Source organism: Triticum dicoccoides, chromosome 3B (assembly GCF_002162155.2).
Source record: "Triticum dicoccoides isolate Atlit2015 ecotype Zavitan chromosome 3B, WEW_v2.0, whole genome shotgun sequence".
NCBI lineage: Eukaryota > Viridiplantae > Streptophyta > Magnoliopsida > Poales > Poaceae > Triticum > Triticum dicoccoides.
The window spans coordinates 356,512,431-356,518,555 of NC_041385.1; positions in this window are offsets into that span (position 1 = coordinate 356,512,431).

The window sequence follows — 6,125 nt, forward strand, 5'->3', positions numbered from 1 at the left end:
ATTGCAGATTTGAAGCCTTATTTGGGTGAGGAAGATGAACTCCCGTCGAGGACGACTTCATTTCAAGAAGGGGAGGATGATGAGGACATCAATACAATTGTTACACCCACAGCCCCTGCTGCTATACATACTGGACCAATTACTAGAGCTCGTGCACGCCAACTAAATTACCAGGTACTTTCGTTTCTTGGTAATGATTCTAATGTTCATGAGAATATGATGCTGCCTAAATTGGATACATTTGTTTTGCTTACAAATGAAGGGCCTAGCTTGGAGAAGGATGAACATTGGAACAAGAACGGAGTTACAAGTGATGATTTCAGGACTTTGAAGCCACCATAATGGGTGCATGAAGCCTTGGACGAAATATACAAGATGCCACTTCATAAATTTCGTCCCGAGGCTATTTTAGGTGCCGCGTCACCTTATTATTGGGCCAGGCCCATGTAATTTCGAAATACATAAGTATAGGCTATTTTTAGAGTCCGTATGTGTGGGGAAACAAGAGATAGGGTTGATTTCGGACCCCTCCACCAAGGGCCACGAAATTCCCCCCTCTTCCTCCATATATACAGCCCTTAGGGCATCGTTTAGACTTTGGGTTTTGTTTAGATTAAAAGTTCGCCATAGCTGCAACTTCGCGGTACTTCATTTGTGTTCAACGACCAGACAAAGGCATCACAGAACCCCACCTTGATCAATAAAGCTTTCATCTTATATTCGCAATATCCAGATTGCAATCTTAGTTTCTTGCTTGTTCTTCGTTTGCTCGCAGGAAACAGACCCTCGTGGTCAGGTTGATCGTGCTCCGGCGTGGTCAATAACCTCTCGGAGTTGGTTTAGCGATTGCTAAGGCGCGACGTCATCGCACGTTCGTAGTCGGATCGTCAAAGTCGACTTCCACCAAAGCGATATCCATCATCTCATCGAAAGACGGGACACCTTTGCCTCTATCACTAAGTTGGGGACTAAACTGCTTTTTAGTACTACTTGTCACCCCCAAACTGATGGACAAACTGAAGTAGTCAATAGAACGTTGTCTACTATGCTTAGGGCTGTTTTGAAGAATAATAAGAAAATGTGGGAGGAATGCTTGCCTCATATTGAATTTGCTTATAATCGTTCATTGCATTCTACTACTAAGATGTGCCCTTTTGAAGTTGTGTATGGTTTCCTACCTCGTGCACCTATTGATTTGTTGCCTCTTCCATCTTCGGAGAAGGTTAATTTTGATGCTAAACAACGTGCTGAATTGATTTTAAAAATGCATGAGTTAACTAAGGAAAACATTGAGCGTATGAATACTAAATATAAACTTGCTGGAGATAAGGGTAGAAAACATGTTGTGTTTGCACCTGGAGATCTTGTTTGGTTACATTTGCGTAAGGATAGATTTCCTGATTTGCCCAAATCAAAGCTAATGCCACGTGCTGATGGTCCCTTTAAGGTGTTAGAGAAAATAAATGATAATGCATATAAACTTGAGCTGCCTGCAGATTTTGGGGTTAGTCCCACTTTTAACATTGCAGATTTGAAGCCTTATTTGGGTGAGGAAGATGAGTTTCCGTCGAGGACGACTTCATTTCAAGAAGGGGAGGATGATGAGGACATCAATACCATTGTTACACCCACAGCCCCTACTGCTACATATATGGGACCAATTACTAGAGCTCGCGCACGCCAATTAAATTATCAGGTACTTTCGTTTCTTGGTAATGATTCTAATGTTCATGAGAATATGATGCTGCCTAAATTGGATACATTTGTTTTGCTTACAAATGAAGGGCCTAGCTTGGAGAAGGATGAACATTGGAGCAAGAACAAGCATGGAGATGATGCCATGCGCAAGGGGAACAAGAACGAAGTTACAAGTGATGATTTCAGCACTTTGAAGGCACCATAATGGGTGTATGAAGCCTTGGACGAAATATACAAGATGCCACTTCATAAATTTCGTCCCGAGGCTATTATAGGTGCTGTGTCACCTTTTTATCGGGCCAGGCCCATGTAATTTCGAAATACATAAGTATAGGTTATTTTTAGAGTCCGTATGTGTGGGGAAACAAGAGATAGGGTTGATTTCGGACCCCTCCACCAAGGGCCACGAAATTCCCCCTCTCTTCCTCCATATATACAGCCCTTAGGGCACCGTTTAGACTTTGGGTTTTGTTTAGATTAAAAGTTCGCCATAGCTGCAACTTCGCGTACTTCGTTTCTGTTCAACGACCAGACAAAGGCGTCACAGAACCCCACCTTGATCAATAAAGTTTTCATCTTATATTCGCAATATCCAGATTGCAATCTCAGTTTCTTGCTTGTTCTTCGTTTGCTCGCAGGAAACAGACCCTCGTGGTCAGGTTGATCGTGCTCTGGCGTGGTCAATAACCTCTCAGAGTTGGTTTAGCGATTGCTAAGGCGCGACGTCCTCGCACGTTCGTAGTCGGATCGTCAAAGTCGACTGCCACCAAAGTGATATCCATCATCTAATCGAAAGACGGGACACCTTTGCCTCTATCAATTTGGTTTGGAGACCATCAAAGATCAATATGTGCATGATGCTGATTTTAAAGATGTAATGCAGAATTGTAAAGAAGGAAGAATGTGGAACAAGTTCGTCGTTAACGATGGATTTGTGTTTCGTGCTAACAAGCTATGCATTCCAGCTAGCTCCGTTCGTCTTTTGTTGTTGCAGGAGGCGCATGGAGGAGGATTAATGGGACACTTTGGCGTGAAGAAGACGGAGGACGTACTTGCTACACATTTCTTTTGGCCAAAGATGAGACGGGATGTTGAGCGTTTTATTGCTCGCTGCACTACATGTCAAAAAGCTAAGTCACGACTCAATCCTCATGGTTTATATATGCCTTTGCCTGTACCTAGTGTTCCTTGGGAGGATATATCTATGGACTTTGTTTTAGGTTTACCTCGAACAAAGAAGTGGAGGGATAGCATATTTGTTGTCGTGGATAGATTCTCGAAAATGGCACACTTTATACCATGTCATAAAAGCGATGATGTTGTTAATGTTGCTGATTTGTTCTTTCGTGAAATTATTCGCTTGCATGGTGTGCCAAATACTATTGTTTCAGATCATGATACTAAATTTCTTAGCCACTTTTGGAGATGTTTATGGGCTAAGTTGGGGACTAAACTGCTTTTTAGTACTACTTGTCACCCCCAAACTGATGGACAAACTGAAGTAGTCAATAGAACGTTGTCTACTATGCTTAGGGCTGTTTTGAAGAATAATAAGAAAATGTGGGAGGAATGCTTGCCTCATATTGAATTTGCTTATAATCGTTCATTGCATTCTACTAATAAGATGTGCCCTTTTGAAGTTGTGTATGGTTTCTTACCTCGTGCACCTATTAATTTGTTGCCTCTTCCATCTTTGGAGAAGGTTAATTTTGATGCTAAACAACATGCTGAATTGATTTTAAAAATGCATGAGTTAACTAAGGAAAACATTGAGCGTATGAATGCTAAATATAAACTTGCCGGAGATAAGGGTAGAAAACATGTTGTGTTTGCACCTGGAGATCTTGTTTGGTTACATTTGCGTAAGGATAGATTTCCTGATTTGCGCAAATCAAAGCTAATGCCACGTGCTGATGGTCCCTTTAAGGTGTTAGAGAAAATAAATGATAATGCATATAAACTTGAGCTGCCTGCAGATTTTGGGGTTAGTCCCACTTTTAACATTGCAGATTTGAAGCCTTATTTGGGTGAGGAAGATGAGCTTCCGTCGAGGACGACTTCATTTCAAGAAGGGGAGGATGATGAGGACATCAATACCATTGTTACACCCACAGCCCCTACTGCTACATATATGGGACCAATTACTAGAGCTCGCGCACGCCAATTAAATTATCAGGTACTTCCGTTTCTTGGTAATGATTCTAATGTTCATGAGAATATGATGCTGCCTAAATTGGATACATTTGTTTTGCTTACAAATGAAGGGCCTACCTTGGAGAAGGATGAACATTGGAGCAAGAACAAGCATGGAGATGATGCCATGCGCAAGGGGAACAAGAACGGAGTTACAAGTGATGATTTCAGGACTTTGAAGCCACCATAATGGGTGCATGAAGCCTTGGACGAAATATACAAGATGCCACTTCATAAATTTCGTCCCGAGGCTATTATAGGTGCTGCGTCACCTTTTTATTGGGCCAGGCCCATGTAATTTCGAAATACATAAGTATAGGCTATTTCTAGAGTCCGTATGTGTGGGGAAACAAGAGATAGGGTTGATTTCGGACCCCTCCACCAAGGACCACGAAATTCCCCTCTCTTCCTCCATATATACAGCCCTTAGGGCACCGTTTAGACTTTGGGTTTTGTTTAGATTAAAAGTTCGCCATAGCTGCAACTTCGCGTACTTCGTTTGTGTTCAACGACCAGACAAAGGCGTCACAGAACCCCACCTTGATCAATAAAGCTTTCATCTTATATTCGCAATATCCAGATTGCAATCTCAGTTTCTTGCTTGTTCTTCGTTTGCTCGCAGGAAACAGACCCTCGTGGTCAGGTTGATCGTGCTCCGGCATGGTCAATAACCTCTCGGAGTTGGTTTAGCGATTGCTAAGGCGCGACCTCCACGCACGTTCGTAGTCGGATCATCAAAGTCGACTGCCACCAAAGCGATATCCATCATCTCATCGAAAGACGGGACACCTTTGCCTCTATCAGTACCGGACTTGTTTACTCACACCTATCAAGTAAAGCTTATAGTGGAGCTCGGTGAGGATAGTGGCACAAAAATTTGATGCAAAATGTTAGCAAGAGTCAATAATGTTGGAAAAGATTCACAAATTCGCAAGTGAAACAAGTAGACCAATAGCAATGGGTGGCACACGGAAACACACACACGGATAGATAAATGGGGTCGTGCAACCAAGGACTGAGCACAAAATGTGGAAACCACGGAAAACGCTCGTGTTGCACAACTCAAGAGAGATGCTAGCACGATTGCTCAATAGGCGGATACGACACTTGTGCACAACCTATAAGATGCAAAATGTATGAGCTTTCTATCCCAAGTATGCTATGTGTATGATGTTTCCGATGTTCTTCTCAAGATGATCCAAGATGATAGGATATGACAATCTTATGTGCAATGGTATGATGCTATGGCTCTTGCTGACAAGCTCTTTGCTCTGTTTTCCTTTTGCTTAAAAGCTTATTCTTTTTTTTTTGATATGGCCACTTATGCGAAATGCACAAACCAAGATAGCAATTGTGTATATGCGGGAATGATCTTGTGACACAAGGGATGATATGATGCCAAGATGATACCAATATGATATGGTATGTAAGCAATGGAAGGTATGGATCACTAATGTGCACAAGTAACGTTGCCGGCAAAACTCAAATGGCTAGTCTCGCTAGGCATGTGATGCAAAATGGGCTAAGGGGTTAAAAATGTAATGGCAAGAATGTATAATGATAGGATACCACAATACCAAGGTGATATGGAGGGTACCGTTCTTGCTTACGGTTAGGTTGTCAAAATGGTGAAGTGGTCGATGTCGATGACGACCTTGCGGCGATGATGAGTGGCGGTGTTCTTGATGTAGATACCAAGATGATGTAGACCCGTCCCTAAGTAGCCGAAACACCTTAGGAAACGGTAAAAAAACGCGAACTCAAAATCTCAAGGAAAATGTCAAATGGTGGTAGCGGAATGCGTTGGTGGTTCCGAAGTTAGCAATGCGGAAGTTGTGGTGGTGGTTGATGATGAAGCGACCGTCCCTAAGTAGCCAAAACACCTTAGGAGACTCAAGTCACCACTCAAGCAACCACAAATGCTATATGGATCAAAAACGGGTTAGGTTGCGGAAAGGATGGTGGTTTTGCGTATGATATGGTGGATGGCACTATGCAAAGATGCTAAAATGCCAAATTTTTGATGGTGTTAAATGGTGTTGGAACCTATCTAGATGGATGGGGGATGTCAATAGCTACTCAACGAGGTAAAGAACGTGAAAATCGGACTCCGGGAGCAAAAGTTATGGCCGAAAACGTAAAGTGCATGCGGCTGATTCTAGGCGGTGCGGGTGCCCGGGGTTTGGGGGTGCGGGTGCCCGGGGTGGGCAGGGGCAAACAGCCCGGGGGTGCGG